Genomic DNA, 25,000 nt, shown 5'->3' on the forward strand with positions numbered 1-25,000 from the left:
TGTGGCTTTGCATCGTAGAGTGTTACGTTTCACTTACAGATGTAGCGACCGACTGTAATTACTGACAGTGTTTTTCTGAAGTGTTGCTGAGCCCATGTGGTGATATCCTTTACACACTGATGTGGCTTTTTGATGCAGTACCGCCTGAGGGATCGAAGGTCCGTAATATCATTGCTTACGGGCAGTGACTTCTCCAGATTCTCTGAACCTTTTGATGATATTACGATATCAGCTGGTTGAGATATGTCGTTGTTAAACAATTTGCTCAGGCATTTGTTGACAAAGTGGTGACCCTCGCCCCGTCCTTGTTTGTGAACGACTGAGCATTTCATGGAAGCTGCTTTTATACCCAATCATGGCACCCACCCGTTCCCAATTAGCCCGTTCACCTGTGGGATGTTCCGAATAAGTGTTTGATGGGCATTCCTCAATTTTCTCAGTCTTTTTTGCCACCTGTGCCAGCTTTTTCTAAACATGTTGCAGGCCTCAAAATCCAAATGAACTAATATTTGCTAAAAATGAGCAAGTTTAACAGTTCAAACGTTAAATATCTCATCTTTGCAGGCTATTCAATTGAATATAAGTTGAAAAAAATCATTGTATTCTTTTTTTATTTACCATTTACACAAGGTGACAACTTCACTAATCAAATGTTGTGTTGCAGCTCAGGAGATGTTATCAGCAAGTATTTCCCAGACGTGCATCCTGCAAACATGCGGCGTTCCTCCGCCCAACATGGTGAGCGCTGCAAACCCGCTGCAAGGTAAGTCCAAACACCTTTCTCAGACATTTACCTCCCCCTCCTCCTCAGTGTGGCGCCCCCTAGAGGAGGCCACCACGTCCACTTGGCGAACTCCAAATATATATATATATATATATATATATATATATATATATATTTATATATATATATATATATATATATATATATACATATATATATATATATATACATATATATATATATATATATATATATATATATATATATATATATATATATATATATATATATATATATATATATATATATATATATTTATATATATATATATATATATATATATATATATATATATATATATATATATATATATATATATATATATATATATATATATATATATATATACATATATATATATATATATATTGCCGGCAGTAAGTCGGACACGTTTCCGGATCGGTGAGGCATCTTCAGTAATGCGGACACTGTATCGATCCGTTGTGGTGAAGAAGGAGCTGAGCCGGAAGGCAAAGCTCTCAATTTACCGGTCGATCTACATTCCCATCCTCACCTATAGTCATGAACTTTTGGTTATGACCGAAAGGACAAGATCACGCGTACAAGCGACCGAAATGAGTTTCCTCCGCCGGGTGGCGGGGCTCTCCCTTAGAGATAGGGTGAGAAGCTCTGTCATCCGGGAGGAGCTCAAAGTAAAGCCACTGCTCCTCCACATGGAGAGGAGCCCGATGAGGTGGTTCGGGCATCTGTTCAGGATGCCACCCGAACGCCTCCCTACGGAGGCCACGGGGAAGACCCAGGACACGTTGGGAAGACTACATCTCCCGGCTGGCCTGGGAACGCCTCGGGATCCCCCGGGAAGAGCTGGACGAAGTGGCTGGGGAGAGGGAAGTCTGGACTTCCCTGCTTAGGCTGCTGCCCCCGCAACTCGACCTCGGATAAGCGGAAGAAGATAGATTGATGGATGGACATATATATTATATGTATATATATATATATATATATATATATATATATATATATATATATATATATATATATATATATATATATATATATATATATATATATATATATATATATATATATATATATATATATATATATGTATATATATATATATATACATATATATATATATACATATATATATATATATATAATTTTTTTGTGTGTGTATGTATGCATATATATATATATATATATATATATATATATATATATATATATATATATATATATATATATATATATATATATATATATATATATATATATATATGCATACATAAATGCATACGTACACACCAAAAAAAAATATATATATATACATATTTATATACAATATATATATATATAAAATATATATACATATTTATATATATATATATATATATATATATATATATATATATATATATATATATATATATATATATATATATATATATATATATATATATATATATATATATATATATATATATATATATATATATATATATATATATATATATATATATATATACATACACTACCTTTCAAAAGTTTGGGGTCACATTGAAATGTCCTTATTTTTGAAGGAAAAGCACTGTACTTTTCAATGAAGATAACTTTAAACTAGTCTTAACTTGAAAGAAATACACTCTATACATTGCTAATGTGCTAAATGACTATTCTAGCTGCAAATGTCGGGTTTTTGGTGCAATATCTACATTAATTAAATTAAAGTACCAATGATTGTCACACACACACTAGGTGTGGTGAAATTTGTCCTCTGCATTTGACCCATCCCCTTGTTCACCCCCTGGGAGGTGAGGGGAGCAGTGGGCAGCAGCGGTGCATAGGTGTATAGAGGCCCATTTCCAGCAACTATCACTCCAGTGTTCTAATGGTACAATGTGTTTGCTCATTGGCTCAGAAGGCTAATTGATGATTAGAAAACCCTTGTGCAATCATGTTCACACATCTGAAAACAGTTTAGCTCGTTACAGAAGCTACACAACTGACCTTCCTTTGAGCAGATTGAGTTTCTGGAGCATCACATTTGTGGGGTCAATTAAACGCTCAAAATGGCCAGAAAAAGAGAACTTTCATCTGAAACTCGACAGTCTATTCTTGTTCTTAGAAATGAAGGCTATTCCACAAAATTGTTTGGGTGACCCCAAACTTTAAACTTTAAATATATATATATATATATATATATATATATATATATATATATATATATATATATATATATATATATATATATATATATATATATATATATATATATATATACATATATATATATATATATATATATATATATATATATATATATATATATATATATATATATATATATATATATATATATATACATACATATATATATACATATACATTATTATCATTAATATTATTATTAACATTATTATAATATTATTATAATGTTATATATATGATATATTTTATTTATATATATATATATATATATACATATATATATATATATATATATATATATATATATATATATATATATATATATATATATATATATATATATATATACATATATATATATATATATATATATATATATATATATATATATATATATATATATATATAGTCAATGTTTCTGTGGTGTATTCGTTATACAGTGCTCAATACCAGGGTAAAGCGGAACATACGTTAGGTCAGGAAAAAACACAGGGGCTATATCATCCCTACAAGCCTGTTTCGCAGGTTTCCCTGCTCGTCAGGGGATTTTATTATAAAATCCCTTGACGAGCAGGGAAACTTGGTATTATTCCATCTCATGTGACGTGTTGAATAAATCATGAATACCACTGAAATAAGTTCCGATATAGATGAGTCATTGCAAATAACAATAATGTTGAGATTAGAGATGTATTTATTTAATAACAGAACTATTTGAGTGCGTCAAACTGAAAACTATTTCTCACAAATGATTGTATTAGTGTAGATTGGCAACGCGCTGCAGTAATGCCTGATCACCACAAGAGGGGAGCATTGTCTACTACAGTAAAGTACACCACTCAGTACTTGGGACACATTTGGACTAATAATTGATTGTTAATTGATTTTTATTTTCCTTTTTCTGGATTCATTTTGACCCACCATGGATTTACAGTAACCATCCATTTGTTTTAGCAATTCAATGGCCTAAAATACCGTAAATACATCTTTAAATAGTTACTTTAATTGGAATTAAATACATGCTTGTGTTAATTAAATGGGTCAATTAGTTCTTCAATGTAAAATGAAGTTGAATTATTAAATTGATGTTAATTCATTATTTGATTTATGACATATTTAAATAATTACTGGTGTCATCAATTTAATAAATCATGAAATAAATACTTATTTCACAATTTATTTGTTGACTTAATTAATTCCCAAAATAAGGATTTTTTATTATTATTTAATCGACATATAATCGACATGCATGTATTTAATTCTAGTTATAATTAATGAAATATTTAAATAATTATGTCTCAATAAATAAATTATATCATTGCATGAATCAATTTATAATTAAATTATTGAATAAAATAATTTATTTTCACAACTAATAAAATAATGACGCGTGTTTAATTCCAGTTATAATTAATGAAATCTTTAAGCAATTAAGTGTCAATATTTAAATCATTAATTACTTGTTTCTGTCATGAATTGAATAAATCATGACATCAAAAAATTAATCTAGTAAATTAGTGATTTATTTCATGATTCAATCAATGGCATCTTTAAATACTTACATGAATACTAAAATCATCAAATAATGAAATAATTAGTTCACAATTAAATTAATTATTGACTTATTTAATGATTTATTTCATGATTTATCAATGGCATCTTTAAATAATGACTTCTATGTGTTACTTAAATTAATGAATACATCATAAATTATTAATTATTAAATTTAATCTATAACTTTTGTTTTAATTAATGACACATTTTTATAATTACTTAAGTGTCGATGATTAATACATTCATGAAATAACGAACTCAATAATTATTTAACTCATCAAATAAATCATGAAATAAATCGTAAAATCAACCATTAAAAAAACTAATAAATGTTTACATGTAATTTTACATTAAATGAATACATGACATGTAATTACCCAATCTATGCATTTCATGCAAATTATACTGTAATTTAAGGTTTATAAAATTATTCGAATGACATATTTAAGTGTCAATAATTAATTAAATCATTGAACAATAAATAAATGACTAAATATAGTCATTTAATTTTACAATTAATAACGTAATGACACATGCATGTATTTAATTCCAGTTATAATTAATTACATATTTAAATAATTAAGTGTCAATAATTAAATAAATCATTGAATAAATGATTCAATAGTTATTTAAATATAGTCATTACATTTTCAAATGTATGTGTTTAATTCCAGTTATAATTAATGACATATTTAGGTAATTAAGTCTCAATATTTAATTAAACCCTTGAATAAATAATTCCATAATTAAAATATTAAATAGTCATTTAATTTGACAATTAATACATTAATGACACATGTATGTATTTAATTCCAGTTATAATTAATGACATAGTAATTAAGTCTCAATAATTAATTAAATCATTGAATAAATAATTCAATAGTTAAAATATTAGTCATTTAATTTGACAATGAATAAATTAATGAAACATGTATGTATTTAATTCCAGTTATAATTATTGACATATTTAAATAACTGTCAATAATTAATTAAATTATTGAATAAGTCATTCAATAATCAAATTATTAAATAGTCATTTAATTTGACAATTAATAAATTAATGACACATGCATGTATTTAATTCCAGTTATAATGAATGACATATTTCAATAATCAAGTTTCAATAATTATTTAAATCATTGAATAAATAATTCAAATATTAAATTAAAAACATACATTTAATCTTACAATTAATACATTATTGACACATGTATTTAATTCCAGTTATAATTAATGACATATTTAAATAACTGTCAATAATTAATTACATTGTTGAATAAATCATTCAATAATTAAAATTATTAATTATAGTCATTTAATTTGACAATTAATAAATTGATGACACATGTATTTAATTCCTGTTATAATTAATAACATATTTAAATAATTAAGTGGCAATAATTAATTACCCCAGATAAGCAGTAGAAAATGGATGGATGGAATAAATAATATAATTAATGACATATTTAGGTAATTAAGTATCAACAGATAATTAATTAATTGAATTAATCATTCAATAATTTTTTTAATTATAGTTATTTAATTCGACAATTAATAAATTAATGACACATGTATTTAATTAAAGTTATAATTAATGACATATTTAAATAATTAGGTCTAAATAATTAATTAAATCATTGAATAAATAATTAAATAAATACAATATCAAATAGTCATTTAATTTGACAATTAATACATTGACACATGCATGTATTTAATTCCAGTTTAAATACATGTCAATAATTATTTAAATAGATTAATAAATCATTCAATAATTAAATGATTAAATATAGTCATTTAATTTGACAATTGTCAATAGATAATTAATTCATTGAATAAATCATTCAATAATTAAATTATTAATTAGTCATTTAATTTGAAGATTAATAAATTAATGACACATGTATTTAATTCCAGTTATAATTAATGACATGTTTAAATAATTAAGTGTCAATAATTTATTAAATAATTGAAAAAATAATTTAATAATTATTAAATACATATAATAAAATTCACAACTAATAAAATAGATACATGTATGTATTTCCAGTTATAATTAATGACATATGTAAGTAATTAAGTATCAACAGATAATTAATCCATTGAAAAAATCATTCAATAATTAAATTATTAATTATAGTCATTTAATTTGACAATTAAAAAAATTAATGACACATGTATTTAATTCCTGTTATAATTAATGACATATTTAAATAATTAAGTGTCAATAATTAATTACATTTTGAATAAATAATTCAAATATTAAATTATTAAATACATATATTTATTCTTACATTTAATAAATGATTGCCACATGTATTTAATTACAGTTATAATTAATGACATATTTAAGTAATTAAGTATTAATAAATAATTAATCCATTGAATAAATCATTCAATAATTAAATTATTAATTAGAGTCATTTAATTTGACAATTAATAAATTAATGACACACATATTTAATTCCAGTTATAATTAATAACATATTTAAATAATAAAGTGTCAATTAAATTATTGAAAAAATAATTATTAAATACATACATTAAATTTCACAACTAATAACATAATGACATGCATTTAATTGCAGTTATAATTAATGACATATTTAGGTAATTAAGTATCAACAGATAATTAATTCATTGAATAAATCATTCAATAATTAAATTATTAATTAGTCATTTAATTTGACGATTAATAAATTAATGACACATGTATTTAATTCCAGTTATAATTAATGACATGTTTAAATAGTTAAGTGTCAATAATTTATTAAATTATTGAAAAAATCATTTAATAATTATTAAATACATATATTAAAATTCACAACTAATAAAATATATACATGTATTTATTTCCAGTTATAATTAATGACATATGTAAGTAATTAAGTATCAACAGATAATTAATCCATTGAAAAAAATCATTCAATAATTAAATTATTAATTATAGTCATTTAATTTGACAATTAATAAATTAATGACACATGTATTTAATTCCTGTTATAATTAATTACATATTTAAATAATTAAGTGTCAATAATTAATTACATTTTTGAATAAATAATTAAAATATTAAATTAGTAAATACATATATTTAATCTTACATTTAATAAATTATTGCCACATGTATTTAATTACAGTTATAATTAATGACATGTTTAAGTAATTAAGTATTATTAGATAATTAATCCATTGAATAAATCATTCAATAATTAAATTATTAATTAGTCATTTAATTTGACAATTAATAAATTAATGACACACATATTTAATTCCAGTTATAATTAATAACATATTTAAATAATAGAGTGTCAATTAAATTATTAAAGAAATAATTATTAAACACGTACATTAAATTTCACAACTAATAACATAATGACATGCATTTAATTCCAGTTATAATTAATGACATATTTAGGTAATTAAGTATCAACAGATAATTAATTCATTGAATTAATCATTCAATAATTAAATTTTTAATTATAGTTATTTAATTTGACAATTAATAAATTAATGACATGCATTTAATTATAGTTATAATTAATGACATATTTAAATAATTAAGTCTCAATAATTAATTAAATCATTGAATAAATAATTCAATAATTAAAATATTAAATAGTCATTTAATTTGACAATTAATACCTTGACACATGCATGTATTTAATTCCAGTTATAATTAATGACATATTTAAATACATGTCAATAATTATTTAAATTGTTGAATAAATCATTCAATAATTAAATGACTAATTATAGTCATTTAATTTGACAATTAATAAATTAATGACACATGCATGTATTTAATTCCAGTTATAATTAATGACAGTTATATAATCAAGTGTCAATAATTAATCAAATCATTGAATAAATAATTCAGATATTAAATTATTAAATACATACATTTGATTTTACAATCAATAAATTAATGACACATGCATGTATTTAATTCCAGTTATAATTAATGACATATTTAAATAATCAAGTGTCAATAATTAATCAAATCATTGAATAAATAATTCAAATATTAAATTATTAAATACACACATTTAATCTTACAATTAATACATTATTGACACATGCATTTAATTCCAGTTAAAATTAATGACATATTTAAGTAATGAAGTATCAATAAATAATGAATTCGTTGAATAAATCACTCAATAATTAAATCACTAAATATAGTCATTTATTTTGACAATTAATAAATTAATGACACATGTATTTAATTCCAGTTATAATTAATGACATATTTAAATAATCAAGTGTCAATAATTATTTAAATCATTGAATAAATAATTCAAATATAAAATTATATAATACATACATTTAATCTTACAATTAATAAATTAATGACACTCGTATTTTATTCCAATAATTAATCAAATCATTGAATAAATAATTCAATAATTAAAATATTAAATAGTCATTTAATTTGACAATTAATACCTTGACACATGCATGTATTTAATTCCAGTTATAATTAATGACATATTTAAATGCATGTCAATAATTATTTAAATTGTTGAATAAATCATTCAATAATTAAATGACTAATTATAGTCATTTAATTTGACAATTAATAAATTAATGACATGCATGTATTTAATTCCAGTTATAATTAATGACATAGTTATATAATCAAGTGTCAATAATTAATCAAATAATTGAATAAATAATTCAGATATTAAATTATTAGATACATACATTTCATTTTACAATCAATAAATTAATGACACATGCATGTATTTAATTCCAGTTATAATTAATGACATATTTAAATAATCAAGTGTCAATAATTAATCAAATCATTGAATAAATAATTCAAATATTAAATTATTAAATACACACATTTAATCTTACAATTAATACATTATTGACACACGCATTTAATTCCAGTTATGATTAATGACATATTTAAGTAATGAAGTATCAATAGATAATGAATTCGTTGAATAAATCACTCAATAATTAAATTAGTAAATATAGTTATTTATTTTGACAATTAATAAATTAATGACACATGTATTTAATTCCAGTTATAATTAATGACATATTTAAATAACCAAGTGTCAATAATTATTTAAATCATTGAATAAATAATTCAAATATAAAATTATATAATACATACATTTAATCTTACAATTAATAAATTAATGACACTCGTATTTTATTCCAATAATTAATTAAATCATTGAATAAATAATTCAATAATTAAAATATTAAATAGTCATTTAATTTGACAATTAATACCTTGACACATGCATGTATTTAATTCCAGTTATAATTAATGACATATTTAAATGCATGTCAATAATTATTTAAATTGTTGAATAAATCATTCAATAATTAAATGACTAATTATAGTCATTTAATTTGACAATTAATAAATTAATGACACATGCATGTATTTAATTCCAGTTATAATTAATGACATAGTTATATAATCAAGTGTCAATAATTAATCAAATCATTGAATAAATAATTCAGATATTAAATTATTAGATACATACATTTCATTTTACAATCAATAAATTAATGACACATGCATGTATTTAATTCCAGTTATAATTAATGACATATTTAAATAATCAAGTGTCAATAATTAATCAAATCATTGAATAAATAATTCAAATATTAAATACACACATTTAATCTTACAATTAATACATTATTGACACACGCATTTAATTCCAGTTATGATTAATGACATATTTAAGTAATGAAGTATCAATAGATAATGAATTCGTTGAATAAATCACTCAATAATGAAATGATTAAATAGTCATTTATTTTGACAATTAATAAATTAATGACACATGTATTTAATTCCAGTTATAATTAACGACATATTTAAATAATCAAGTGTCAATAATTAATTAAATCTTTGAATAAATAATTCAAATATAAAATTATATAATACATACATTTAATCTTACAATTAATAAATTTATGACACTCGTATTTTATTCCAATAATTAATCAAATCATTGAATAAATAATTCAGTAATTAAAATATTAAATAGTCATTTAATTTGACAATTAATAAATTAATGACACATGCATGTATTTAATTACAGTTATAATTAATGACATATTTTAAAAACTGTCAATAATTAATTAAATTGTTGAATAAATCATTCAATAATTAAATGATTAAATTTAGTCATTTAATTTGACAATTAATAAATTTATGACACATGCATGTATTTAATTCCAGTTATAATAAATTACATATTTAAATAATTAAGTGTCAATAATTAAATAAATCATTGAATAAATCATTCAAATATAAAATTATTAAATACGTACATTTAATCTTACAATAATGAAATATCTCTCTTCTGTGCCCACATTCTCCGCCCTGGTCCAGGTTCCCTGACCCCCTGCTTGTACAAGTTCTCAGACCCCGGTCTGAACAGCAGCTCCTGCGCTTTGAGTCACGGTTTCCCCTCGCTGCCCTCCGCCCTCCTGATGAGCGACGAGGGCCCCGGGCCCCCCAGTGTGTGCGACATGAGAGCCAACGTGCAGCGGAAGAGCATCCGGGAGGTGGAGGACACGCCCGCCATGGACTCCCCGCAGATCCAGGAGCTGGAGATGTTTGCCAACGACTTCAAAATACGCAGGATCAAACTTGGTGAGGAACTTTTCTGTGCTACTTCACAATAAAAGCCTCATAATAGACACATTGTCACTGCATTTAGGGCTCTAATGCGTGCAAATGTACACCGTTTTTTCCCGGGCCGACACTGATACCGATTATTAGCGGTCAAAGAGGCCGATAACTGATATTAATTTGCAGTAAAAATGATTTAAAGATGAATATTATATGTCAGTAAACACCTGGACATGACTAAGTTGTTTTTTAACTTTATTTTTTAGTAAAGGTGGCACCAGCAGTGACACAATGTTTGATGTTGTGTTTCATTTATCGTCAAAATCCCTTTATTACGTGTGTCTAAGACGGGGGTCGGCTCTAGTGGCCCCTCGAGCTTCTTCAAAAGTGTATGAAAATATATATTTTTTGTTTTAGGAGGACAAACATGACATAATTGTTAGAAATCCCACTCTTTATATTGAACATGCTTCACCGATGAGAGTAATCGGTGAGCGCCGTTTTGTCCAACTAATTTTGGCGGTCCTTGAACTCACCGTACGTTGTTTACATGTACAACTTTCTCCACCACTGCCACAGAAAGACGTTGTTTAATGCCACTCCTTTGTTACATTTTGATAGTAGGCTAATATAGACACTTACATCATGCGTTGCCTTCATTATTACGCTTATATAAGACTTTTAAAGTCATTTTGATAGTAGGCTAATATAGCTAATATAGACACTTACGTCGTGTGTTGCCTTCATTATAACACTTATATAAGACTTTTAAAGTCATTTTGATAGTAGGCTAATATAGCTAATATAGACACTTACGTCGTGTGTTGCCTTCATTATAACACTTATATCAGACTTTTAAAGTAATTTTGATAGTAGGCTAATATAGCTAATATAGACACTTACATCATGTGTTGCCTTCATTATAACACTTATATAAGACTTTTAAAGTCATTTTGATAGTAGGCTAATATAGCTAATATAGACACTTACATCATGTGTTGCCTTCATTATAACACTTATATAAGACTTTTAAAGTCATTTTGATAGTAGGCTAATATAGCTAATATAGACACTTACGTCGTGTGTTGCCTTCATTATAACACTTATATAAGACTTTTAAAGTCATTTTGATAGTAGGCTAATATAACTAATATAGACACTTACATCATGTGTTGCCTTCATTATAACACTTATATAAGACTTTTAAAGTCATTTTGATAGTAGGGTAATATAGCTAATATAGACACTTACATCATGTGTTGCCTTCATTATAACACTTATATAAGACTTTTAAAGTCATTTTGATAGTAGGCTAATATAGCTAATATAGACACTTACATCATGTGTTGCCTTCATTATAACACTTATATAAGACTTTTAAAGTCATTTTGATAGTAGGCTAATATAGCTAATATAGACACTTACATCATGTGTTGTCTTCATTATAACACTTATATAAGACTTCTGATTTATTGCATCTCCAAACTCATTAGTTTTTTGTATTTTTGGTCCAATGTGGCTCTTTTGACATGTTGGGTTATCCCTGATCTAAGAGGAACATCAACATTTTATTCCAAAATATGAAAAATCTCCTGGGAAATTGGTCAAAATATGACAATTCTCTACATCACAATAACTCATCTACTCCATTTTATAACACTTTATGGACACATTGTAAAGTTTCCTCCTGAAATATTGTCAACATTTCAATAAAAACAATTCTAGATTATAGTTGAGACATTTTTCATTTCTTCCTGGGTGTTACAGAAAGTAGGAGAATGTGTGAGCCGCTGCCTCACCTTCTTTGCTTATATAATCACCACATATTTGTCAAGATATTTACGCAAAGTTTGCTGACGGAGCGACTCCATCGCCGCAGTAGCCAATACGAACACAACGCTACCCGGAAGGCCCCGGAAATGAAGGACAAAAACTGGATTCCCTGGCCAAAATTGGGAGTTTTGACGGATAAGCAGAGGAGACGCACTGTCGACCAGGGGGTTTCCTAACCTTTCCACTACTACTACTCAAATCCATCCGTTCATCCATTTTCTACCGCTTGTCCCACTCAAATATAAACACTAAATTAGTAATCTCACTCTTCATTTTAAACATATTGAAGAGTATTTATAATAATTATATCTAACCGACTTACAGTATACAACTGTGGGGGCAGGTGTAAGTCTGCGCTGCCTGTAGGAGGAAAAGTCACCGCCGCTGTCCAATAGTACTGAGGACGAGCACCAGTGGGCAGGGGGCGGGGCATGTGCTGACGGCGAGACACAGCTGGCAGGTGATTAGATTTCTAGGAGGCGACTTCCACAACAACCTTGTCAAATGACATCATCATAAAGAGTATTATTTATTCAACCCCTAAACTTTAGGTTTTGGTCAGGCTGATTAGAAAATAAATATACCTGCCTACGGAGGAACTCTTAAATAATGACACACATTTACATACAATTATGTTGTGCTAATATAAATCAACTAAATGAATAATAATTATGTTTCTTTATTAAACACCAATAAAATTCAGCTTCACCACTTTAGTCATCATTTTTGCGCTTGAGGACATTTTCTATGACTTTAGCTCCAGACTTCTTCTGTTTGATATTGTCATTACTGCCACAAGTGGTGGACAAGTGTATTACAACTGAGTACTGTTGCGTCGGACCAGTTCTTCCTCCCAGGGAATCTAAGTTGCTGGTCAATCCCAAGTTCTTTCGATGACATATATGCTGAGTAAGAAGGACCATCAAGACAGAATTGGAATATTTTCAAAGTTTTACTAAAGCTTTAGGAGACCAGTTTAACCAATACATTCCTATTGGCTACTCTAGTTGATCTGACATTCAAACGGAAAAGCCAACTTATTGCACACAAAGAAAGCCCCCTCCCCCTCGCAACACTAATAAGGAAGATTTGGGGGTTTGGTTTCACATTCCTGATGGTTTAAGACACTAAACCAGTGGTTCTTAACCTTATCGGAGGTACCTAACCCCACTAATTTCATATGCGCATTCACCAAACCCTTCTTTAGCGAAAAATAAATAAAAAAACATTTCAAATTCAAGAAAAACGTATATGTTTTTTTTACTGGTGCACAAAATTAACCGTGCATGAACCTCCCCTTGTTCAAAGAACAAAACCACCACATGAACTCGCAACAAAATACGCCTAAACATTGTTTGGGCGTATCCATAATACGCCGATAGGGAGAAGTTTTTATTTACACGATGAGTTGGGTGTGTCTTGACCTCTGCCGAACCCCTGAGCCTGACTCACCGAACCCCTAGGGTTCGATCGAACCCAGGTTAAGAACCACTGCACTAAACAGACAAGCTGAAGACAAAGAGAGACTGGTAGAATATACAAAGGAAAAGTACTAGCTGCTCTAAACATGGCTATGTAAAAAGAAAGAACTCAAACACATATGCATCCTACACAGTACCCATACCGACCACGGGTGAGACTGATATTCAGTGTGTGCAGCCCCGGCCCTACGGTTAAAAAACACTGCAAAGAGGAGAGAAGGGTGGCTCTCTCTAACACTTGAGGTCTTATATGGATGCATTGTGTTTTTGTGACCTCCAGGCTACACTCAGACCAACGTGGGCGAGGCTCTCGCTGCCGTGCACGGCTCGGAGTTCAGCCAGACCACAATCTGCCGCTTCGAGAACCTGCAGCTGAGCTTCAAGAACGCCTGCAAACTGAAGGCCATCCTGGCCAAGTGGTTGGACGAAGCCGAGCTGGCTCGCGGTCAGTCTCGCTTTCAGTCTTCGTCTCATATGAATAATAATAATAATTAAAGCTGCAAGCAGCGTTGGACGGGTCCGCATTTTGGCAGGTGCTAGTCCTAGGTGTCCCAATACTTTTGTTCAGTGGTAGTCCTGAGTGAGACCTACATAGAGGTTTTTGTTGCATGTCTCTACGATATTCGTACTGGGAGTTAGTGGAAGTTGTGTTTTTTTCCTAGGTGCTGCAGCACAGTGGTTCTTTTCTTTGAAGGCTCGTAAAATCAAAACCGTAGCACTTATTAAAACGCTGTCGGCAACTTTTAATCAGAAGGGTTCAATCTCTCTCCTGTAGCAGTTTGACGCCAAAACGACAAACGCGCTCAGAGGAGATAATGTTTGATGTTTGGTGACCGCTCTTTAAAAAAAATGTGTTTTGAAGTGGGGATATCAAACTTCCTGTTGATTTTTGCTGAAGGATTTCAATCTATGAAATGTAGGTCTAAGTGAGACCTACGTAGAGCTTTTTGTTTCATGTCTCTAAAACGTTCCGGAAGTTACAAGCAGTTTTGTCTGTGTTTTCCTCTGAGAAGCAGTTTTGTCTCTGTTTTATTCAAAAATTGCGCTAGAGCGCAATTTTGAGTTTTGGGGTTCGGTTTTTTTTTAGATCGCAATTTCCACCAGTCCCAATGTGTGTAAAAATTTTGGTGAGTTTTGAAGTATTTTAAGGGGGTCAAATTACAGCTCAAAGAGGCAAAAATGAGTGTTTTTAGTCATTTTTTGTGTTGAAGGGGAAATTGCCAACTTCCTGTTGGTTTTTGCCCGAGGATGTGAAATTATGAATTGTAGGCCTACATACAGGTTTTTGTTTCATGTCTCTACGACCTTCCTAGTGGGAGTTACAGGCAGTTTGTTTTTGTTTTTTTCCTAGGGGGCGCTAGAGCGCAATTTTGATTTTTGGGGTTTGGTTTTTTTACTAAAGTGTGCTGTCCCAGTTTTTGTATGTGTGTATAAAATTTGGTGAGTTTTGAAGCATGTTAAGGGGGGCAAAGTAGTGCGCAAAGCTGCGGAATAATAATCAACCTAACAATTTCAATAGGTTCCTTTGTACAGGGTACATGCGAACCCTAATTAAAGCTGCAAGCAGCGTTGGACGGGTCCGCATTTTGGCAGGTTCTAGCCCTAGGTGTCCCAATACTTTTGTCCAGTGGTAGTCCTGAGTGAGACCTACATAGAGGTTTTTGTTTCGTGTCTCTACGATATTCGTACTGGGAGTTAGAGGAAGTTGTGTCTGAGGTCACATTGTCATTATAGGGTAATGTGTGTAGAATTTTGAGGACAAAAAAGGAATAATTGCATTTTACGTTGAGCAACTTTAGTGCTGCGGGTCTTTGAAGGCTTGTAAAATCAAAACCGTACTACTAATTAGAAAGCTTTCGTCAACTTTTAATCAGAAGGGTTCAATCTCTCTCCTGTAGCAGTTTGAAGCCGAAACGACAAACGCGCTCAGAGGAGATAAAGTTTGATGTTTGGTGACCGGTTGTAACAATAATTTTGTTTTGAAGGAGGGATAGCAAACTTCCTGTTGATTTTTGCTGAAGGATGTCAATCTATGGAATGTAGGTCCAGGCCAGACCTACATAGAGGTATTTGTTTCATGTCTCTAAGACGTTCCTACCGGAAGTTACAAGCAGTTTTGTCTGGGTTTTCCTCTGAGGAGCATTTTTTTCTCTGTTTTTTTCAAAAATTATGTAGAGCACAATTTTGAGTTTTGGGGTTCGGTTTTTTTTTAGATCGCAATTTCCACCAGTCCCAATGTGTGTGAGAAGTTTGGTGAGTTTTGAAGTATTTTAAAGGGGTCAAATTACAGCGCGAAAATCAAAAATGAGTGTTTTTAGTCATTTTTTGTCTTGAAGGGGAAATTGCCAACTTCCTGTTGGTTTTCGCCCGAAGATGTGGGATTATGAATTGTAGGTCTAAGTGAGACCTACATACAGGTTTTCTTGTCTCTAAGACGTTCCTACCGGAAGTTACAAGCAGTTTTGTCTGAGTTTTCCTCAGTGGAGCATTTTTAGGGTCCGCACAGGACCTTTTCAAAAGGAATCCCAAAGGGAGTCCTTTTGCAATGGGACGAAAGGACCCTATTGAAATTGTAAGGTTTTATTATTATTAGGGTCCGCATGTACCCTGTAAAAAGGACTCCCCCAGGGAGTCCTTTGTACTGGTTACAAAGGAACCTATTGAATTTGTAATGTTTATTAGGGTCCGCACAGGACCTTTTCAAAAGGAATCCCAAAGGGAGTCCTTTTGCAATGGGACGAAAGGACCCTATTGAAATTGTAAGGTTTTATTATTATTCTTTATTATTTTTCCGCACGGTCGCGCACTACTTTGCCCCCCTTAACATGCTTCAAAACTCACCAAATTTTTTACACACATACAAAAACCTGCCCCCCCCACTTTAGTAAAACAACCAAACCCCACAAATACAAATTGCTCTCTAGCGCCCCCTAGGAAAAACCCAAAAACAAACTGCCTGTAACTCCCACTAGGAAGGTCGTAGAGACATGAAACAAAAACCTGTATGTAGGTCTGCTTTAGACCTACAACTCATAATTGTATATCCTCGGGCGAAAATCAACAGGAAATTGGCAATTTACCATTTTTGACAAAAATGTCCTAAAAACACTGTTTTTTACATCTTTGACCTCTAATTTGACCCCCTTAAAATACTTCAAAACTCACCAAACTTCTCACACACATCGGGACTGGTAGAAATTGCGATCTCAAAAAAAAACCGAACCCCGAAACTCAAAATTGTGCTCTAGAGCTATTTTTTAATAAAACAGAGAAAAAACTGCTTTTTAGAGGAAAACTCAGACAAAACTGCTTATAACTTCCGGTAGGAACGTCGTAGAGACATGAAACAAATACCTCTACGTAGGTCTCATTTAGACCTACATTTCATACATTGACACCCTTCAGCAAAAATCAACAGGAAGTTTGTTATCTCCATTTCAAAACAACATTTTTGTACCAAACGGTCACCAAACATCAAACGTTATCTCCTCTGAGCGCGTTTGTCGTTTCCGCTTCAAACTGCTACAGGAGAGAGATTGAACCCTTCTGATTAAAAGTTGACGACGGATAATGATTAAGTGCTACCGTTTTGATTTTACGAGCCTTCAAAGACCCGCAGCACTGATGCTGCTACGGTGCCAAAAATGACAACGAAACTGCGATTAGACCTTCTTTGGCCTCAATACACACAATAGCCTATAATGACAATGTGAACTCAGACACAACTTCCTCTAACTCCCAGTACCAATATCGTAGAGACACGAAACCAAAACCTCTATGTAGGTCTCACTCAGGACTACCACTGGACTAAAGTATTGGACACCTAGGACTAGCACCTGCCAGAAGGCGGACCCGACCAATGCTGCTTGCAGCTTTAATTATTATTATTCTTTATTATTATTCCGCACGGTCGCGCACTACTACGCCCCCCTTAACATGCTTCAAAACTCACCAAATTTGACATACACATTAAACCCCGGGTACAGCACACTTTAGTGGTAAAAAAAAATACCAAAAATCAACATTGCTCTCTAGCGCCCCCTAGGAAGAAAAATGCCTCTAACTCCCACTAGGAAGGTCGTAGAGACATGAAACAAAAACCTGTATGTAGGTCTCAGTTAGACCTACAATTCATAATTTCACTTCTTCGGGCGAAAACCAACAGGAAGTTGGCAATTTCCCCTTCAAGACAAAAAATGACTAAAAACACTCATTTTTGATTTTTGACCTCTAATTTGACCCCCTTAAAATACTTCAAAACTCACCAAACTTCTCACACACATCGGGACTGGTGGAAACTGTGATCTAAAAAAAAAACCGAATCCCAAAACTCAAAAGTGTGCTCTACATAATTTTTGGAAAAAAAAGACAAAAAACTGCTCCTCAGAGGAAAACTCTGACAAAACTGCTTGTAACTTCCGGTAGGAACGTCGTAGAGACATGAAAAAAATACCTCTATGTAGGTCTCATTTAGACCTACATTTCATACATTGACACCCTTCAGCAAAAATCAACAGGAAGTTTGTTATCTCCATTTCAAAACAACATTTTTGTACCAAACGGTCACCAAACATCAAACGTTATCTCCTCTGAGCGCGTTTGTCGTTTCCGCTTCAAACTGCTACAGGAGAGAGATTGAACCCTTCTGATTAAAAGTTGACGACGGATAATGATTAAGTGCTACCGTTTTGATTTTACGAGCCTTCAAAGACCCGCAGCACTGATGCTGCTACGGTGCCAAAAATGACAACGAAACTGCGATTAGACCTTCTTTGGCCTCAATACACACAATAGCCTATAATGACAATGTGAACTCAGACACAACTTCCTCTAACTCCCAGTACCAATATCGTAGAGACACGAAACCAAAACCTCTATGTAGGTCTCACTCAGGACTACCACTGGACTAAAGTATTGGACACCTAGGACTAGCACCTGCCAGAAGGCGGACCCGACCAATGCTGCTTGCAGCTTTAATTTTTCTCTGTTTTTTTCAAAAATTATGTAGAGCACAATTTTGAGTTTTGGGGTTCGGTTTTTTTTTTAGATCGCAATTTCCACCAGTCCCAATGTGTGTGAGAAGTTTGGTGAGTTTTGAAGTATTTTAAAGGGGTCAAATTACAGCGCGAAAATCAAACATGAGTGTTTTTAGTCATTTTTTGTCTTGAAGGGGAAATTGCCAACTTCCTGTTGGTTTTCGCCCGAAGATGTGAAATTATGAATTGTAGGTCTAAGTGAGACCTACATACAGGTTTTTGTTTCATGTCTCTACGACCTTCCTAGTGGGAGTTAGAGGCAGTTTTCTTCCTAGGGGGCGCTAGAGCGCAGTTTTGATTTTTGGGGTTTGGTTTTTTTACTAAAGTGGTTGGGGCCACGTTTTTCTATGTGTGTGTCAAATTTGGTGAGTTTTGAAGCATGTTAAGGGGGGCAAAGTAGTGCGCAAAGCTGCGGAAAAATAATAAAGAATAATAATAAAACCTTACAAATAAAATAGGTTCCTTTAGTTACACATTTTGATCATGTTGTAAGTATATATGTAGTATCTAGTAACATTCATAATAACATGTAATATTTACATTTAGTTAATAATAATAATTTATAATAATAATTTAATAATAATTTCCTTTAGTTACACATTTTGATCATGCTGTAAGTATATATGTAGTATCTAGTAACATTCATAATAGCATGTAATGTTGACATATTTTGATCATGCTGTAAGTATATATGTAGTATCTAGTAACATTCATAATAACATGTAATATTTACATATGTTGATAATGCTGTAAGTATATATGTAGTATCTAGTAACATTCATAATAACATGTAATATTTACATATGTTGATAATGCTGTAAGTATATATGTAGTATCTAGTGACATTCATAATAACATGTAATATTTACATATTTTGATCATGCTGTAAGTATATGTGCAGTATCTAGTAACATTCATAATAACATGCATTAGTTACACATTTTGATCATGCTGTAACTATATATGTAGTATCTAGTAACATTCATAATAACATGTAATATTTACATATGTTGATCATGCTGTAAGTATATATGTAGTATCTAGTAACATTCATAATAACATGTAATACTTACATATGTTGATCATGCTGTAAGTATATATGTAGTATCTAGTAACATTCATAATAACATGTAATATTTACATATGTTGATCATGCTGTAAGTATATATGTAGTATCTAGTAACATTCATAATAACGTGTAATATTTACATATTTTGATCATGCTGTAAGTATATATGTAGTATCTAGTAACATTCATAATAGCATGTAATGTTGACATATTTTGATCATGCTGTAAGTATATATGTAGTATCTAGTAACATTCATAATAACATGTAATATTTACATATGTTGATAATGCTGTAAGTATATATGTAGTATCTAGTAACATTCATAATAACATGTAATATTTACATATGTTGATAATGCTGTAAGTATATATGTAGTATCTAGTAACATTCATAATAACATGTAATATTTACATATTTTGATCATGCTGTAAGTATATGTGCAGTATCTAGTAACATTCATAATAACATGCATTAGTTACACATTTTGATCATGCTGTAACTATATATGTAGTATCTAGTAACATTCATAATAACATGTAATATTTACATATGTTGATCATGCTGTAAGTATATATGTAGTATCTAGTAACATTCATAATAACATGTAATACTTACATATGTTGATCATGCTGTAAGTATATATGTAGTATCTAGTAACATTCATAATAACATGTAATATTTACATATGTTGATCATGCTGTAAGTATATATGTAGTATCTAGTAACATTCATAATAACGTGTAATATTTACATATTTTGATCATGCTGTAAGTATATATGTAGTATCTAGTAACATTCATAATAACATGTAATATTTACATATTTTGATCATGCTGTAAGTATATATATAGTATCTAGTAACATTCCCTGGGGGGGAGTCCTTTGTACTGGTTACAGGGCGGACCCTAATAATAACTTCCTCCGCCTTCAGCCCTGAACAACGACAAGATTGGACTAAACGAGCGCAAGAGGAAAAGGAGGACGACGATCAGGTAAAATGCAGACCGATTATTCAACTACTGTCTCGGTGCCGTCAACGTTCTCCGCTTGATCCCTGAATGCAGCCTGGGTGCTAAGGAGGCCCTGGAGCACAGCTTTGTGGAGAAAAGCAAGCCATCTTCCCAGGAGATCGCCCGCATCGCTAAAGGCCTCCACCTGGAGAAGGAGGTGGTCCGAGTCTGGTTCTGCAACCGGCGCCAGAGGGAGAAGCGAGTCAAAACCAGTCTGAGCTCCTGCTTCGCCAAAATGAGCTCAAACTGTATAGCCCACTTGAATAAAACACGGCAGTTGACATAAAAGCTATTTAAATACAGCAACTCCTTTTATATAAATGATTTGACATATTTAATTTTTATTAATATTCTGGTATTAACGGCACCCTCGGCAAGACCTCCCAAAGTAACCATTTCCTGTGCGACACAAGCCTGCGACAATTTGTTGACGTGAGCGAGAAGTAAGAAGGACGTCTTTATGATACAGAATAGATATTCCTCTTTTTGTGCCTTATCCTGAAAGGGAATTTTGCCTATCATTAACAATCTTTATGTAAGACAAGAATATGTTTTTTTATGCTTTATGCGTGAATAAAAGCTAACAATACAGCCAAAGAGTTGCTCTATTCCGCCTATAAAGCACTCTAAAAAACATCTAAAAACCCCTGTCAAGGTTTTATAAGTATATATGTAGTATCTAGTATCATTCATAACAACATGTAATATTTACATATTTTGATCATATTGTAAGTATATATGTAGTATCTAGTAACATTCATAATAACATGTCATATTGACATATTTTGATCATGCTGTAAGTATATATGTAGTATCTAGTAACATTCATAATAGCATGTATTAGTTACACATTTTAATCATGATGTAAGTATATATGTAGTATCTAGTAACATTCATAATAACATGTATTAGTTACACATTTTAATCATGCTGTAAGTATATATGTAGTATCTAGTAACATTCATAAAAACATGTAAGGTTTACATATTTTGATCATGCTGTAAGTATATATGTAGTATCTAGTAACATTCATAATAACATGTATTAGTTACACATTTTGATCATGCTGTAAGTATATATGTAGTATCTAGTAACATTCATAATGACATGTAATACTTACATATTTTGATCATGCTGTAAGTATATGTGTAGTATCTATTAACATTCATAATAACATGTAATATTGACATATTTTGATCATGCTGTAAGTATATATGTAGTATCTAGCAACATTCATAATAACATGTAATACTTACATATTTTGATCATGCTGTAAGTATATATGTAGTATCTAGTAACATTCATAATAACATGTATTAGTTACACATTTTGATCATGCTGTAAGTATATATGTAGTATCTAGCAACATTCATAATAACATGTAATATTTACATATTTTGATCATGCTGTAAGTGTATATGTAGTATCTAGTAACATTCATAATAACATGTATTAGTTACACATTTTGATCATGCTGTAAGTATATATATAGTATCTAGTAACATTCATAATAACATGTAATATTCACATATTTTGATCATGCTGTAAGTGTATATGTAGTATCTTCTAACGCTCATAATAACATGTAACATTTACACATTTTGATCATTTTAAACATAAGGCGACGTATTAATTAATCCCAACGTTCACTTCCCCTTCAACAACAACAAGATCCATACGAGTAGAAACGCTAGAAGACCAAACAGCACTGCTACTTCCGGTTCTAAACACCAGATGGAAGGACACTGCGTCACTTGCAGTGAGAAAACTCTTCTCTTAACTCACACTAAAAAAAAACATCTAAAAACCTCCATCAAGGTTTTATATACACACTAAGTATATATGTAGTATCTATTAACATTCATAATAACATGTAATATTTACCTATTTTGATCATTTTACATATCAATTTCACAGACGCATCACAACGTTCACTTTCCCTTCAACAACACCAACACTACTAATCATGGCAGACTTGATGAGAGACAACAAAGACTACTTTGGGACAAATGATGATCCAGAAACTTCTATTTTTGAGCCTGAATATAAGGAGGATGATCTACAAGTTTTAGAAGCTGTGTGCTAAACAGATGCAGCTTTAGTCAAACACTAAGCATCATGTAGCAGTATTGCTAAGTGCTAAACAAGATATACAAACATAATACAATAATCACTTACTGTACAATGTCTGCTCTCACTGGGATAAAGACTGATGGGATGTTTATATCTTCCCCTTTACATCAACTATTCATCATAATCCTCACGTTTCGTGTCTTTCTCACCATCTCTGGGTCTAAGTTGGTTGTCAAAGTTGACCAACTTGTGGGTTTATGTCCACAACCTTCTACTATCCAGGTGAGAGACATGATTTATAAACTAGAATTAACTTTCACTAACTCGGAGGCGATGCAGCAGCTCTATACGTCAATGTAGCAGCATACGCTAGTTAGGTCTGTGATCACGCCGCCGCTAAAAGTAGTTCCTCTGTGTTAGCGCTTATAATAACAATATTGCTAATACTTGGTTAATATTCACAGTTTTTGGATGTCTTTTAGAGGCCTTTATGTATTCCTATTATCTCCATTGTTAGCCACCTTGTACTTGCCATATTTTACGACTTAGAATGCATTTAAAAAAAAACTATTTCTTACTTAAGGATTGTGAATGATAGGCAAAACTCTTAAAAAAATGATGCCCCCAAAGGCAGGAATATTCATGTTCTATAAATCATTTCCAGAAAGTTAAAGGACTGGGGACTTTACTATTAATCCTATTTTTGATATTTCGGAGAATCGACATCCAGAATCAAATAATCAGGTCTATTTATTTTGTAAAGGATCATCTCTATGTCAACACTCTAGTTTTTAGGAATCTGCTGCAAACATGTGAGTCTCTCACAAGTTCTTAGAACTGAACTCCCTAACCACCATTTGAATAGTCCAAGTGATGAACAGGAGAGGACATGAGGTGGAACCTTGAGGAACACCACCAGTGGGATAGTCCGAATGATGAACAGGAGAGGACCTAAGGTGGAACCTTGAGGAACACCACCAGTCGAATAGTCCAAAGGATGAACAGGAGAGGACCTAAGGTGGAACCTTGAGGAACACCACCAGTCGAATAGTCCGAATGATGAACAGGAGAGGACCTAAGGTGGAAACTTGACGAACACCACTAGTCGAATAGTCCGAATGATGAACAGGTTGAACCTTGAGCAACACCACCAGCGAATAGTCCAAATGATGAACAGGAGAGGACCTAAAGTGGAACCTTGAGGAACACCACCAGTCGAATAGTCCAAATGATGAACAGGAGAGGACCTAAGGTGGAACCTTGAGGAACACCACCAGTCGAATAGTCCGAATGATGAACAGGAGAGGACCTAAGGTGGAACCTTGAGGAACACCACCAGTCGAATAGTCCAAATGATGAACAGGAGAGAAC

General features: G+C 30.8%; 1 pseudogene; it reads left to right on the forward strand.

Annotated features, from left to right (window-relative positions):
• The first annotated feature begins 518 nt into the window (after positions 1-518).
• Positions 519-21,842, forward strand: LOC133665310 (pituitary-specific positive transcription factor 1-like; annotated as a pseudogene).
• Positions 21,843-25,000: the final 3,158 nt, after the last annotated feature.

The sequence above is a fragment of the Entelurus aequoreus genome, linkage group LG14 (assembly GCF_033978785.1).
Source record: "Entelurus aequoreus isolate RoL-2023_Sb linkage group LG14, RoL_Eaeq_v1.1, whole genome shotgun sequence".
Lineage (NCBI taxonomy): Eukaryota > Metazoa > Chordata > Actinopteri > Syngnathiformes > Syngnathidae > Entelurus > Entelurus aequoreus.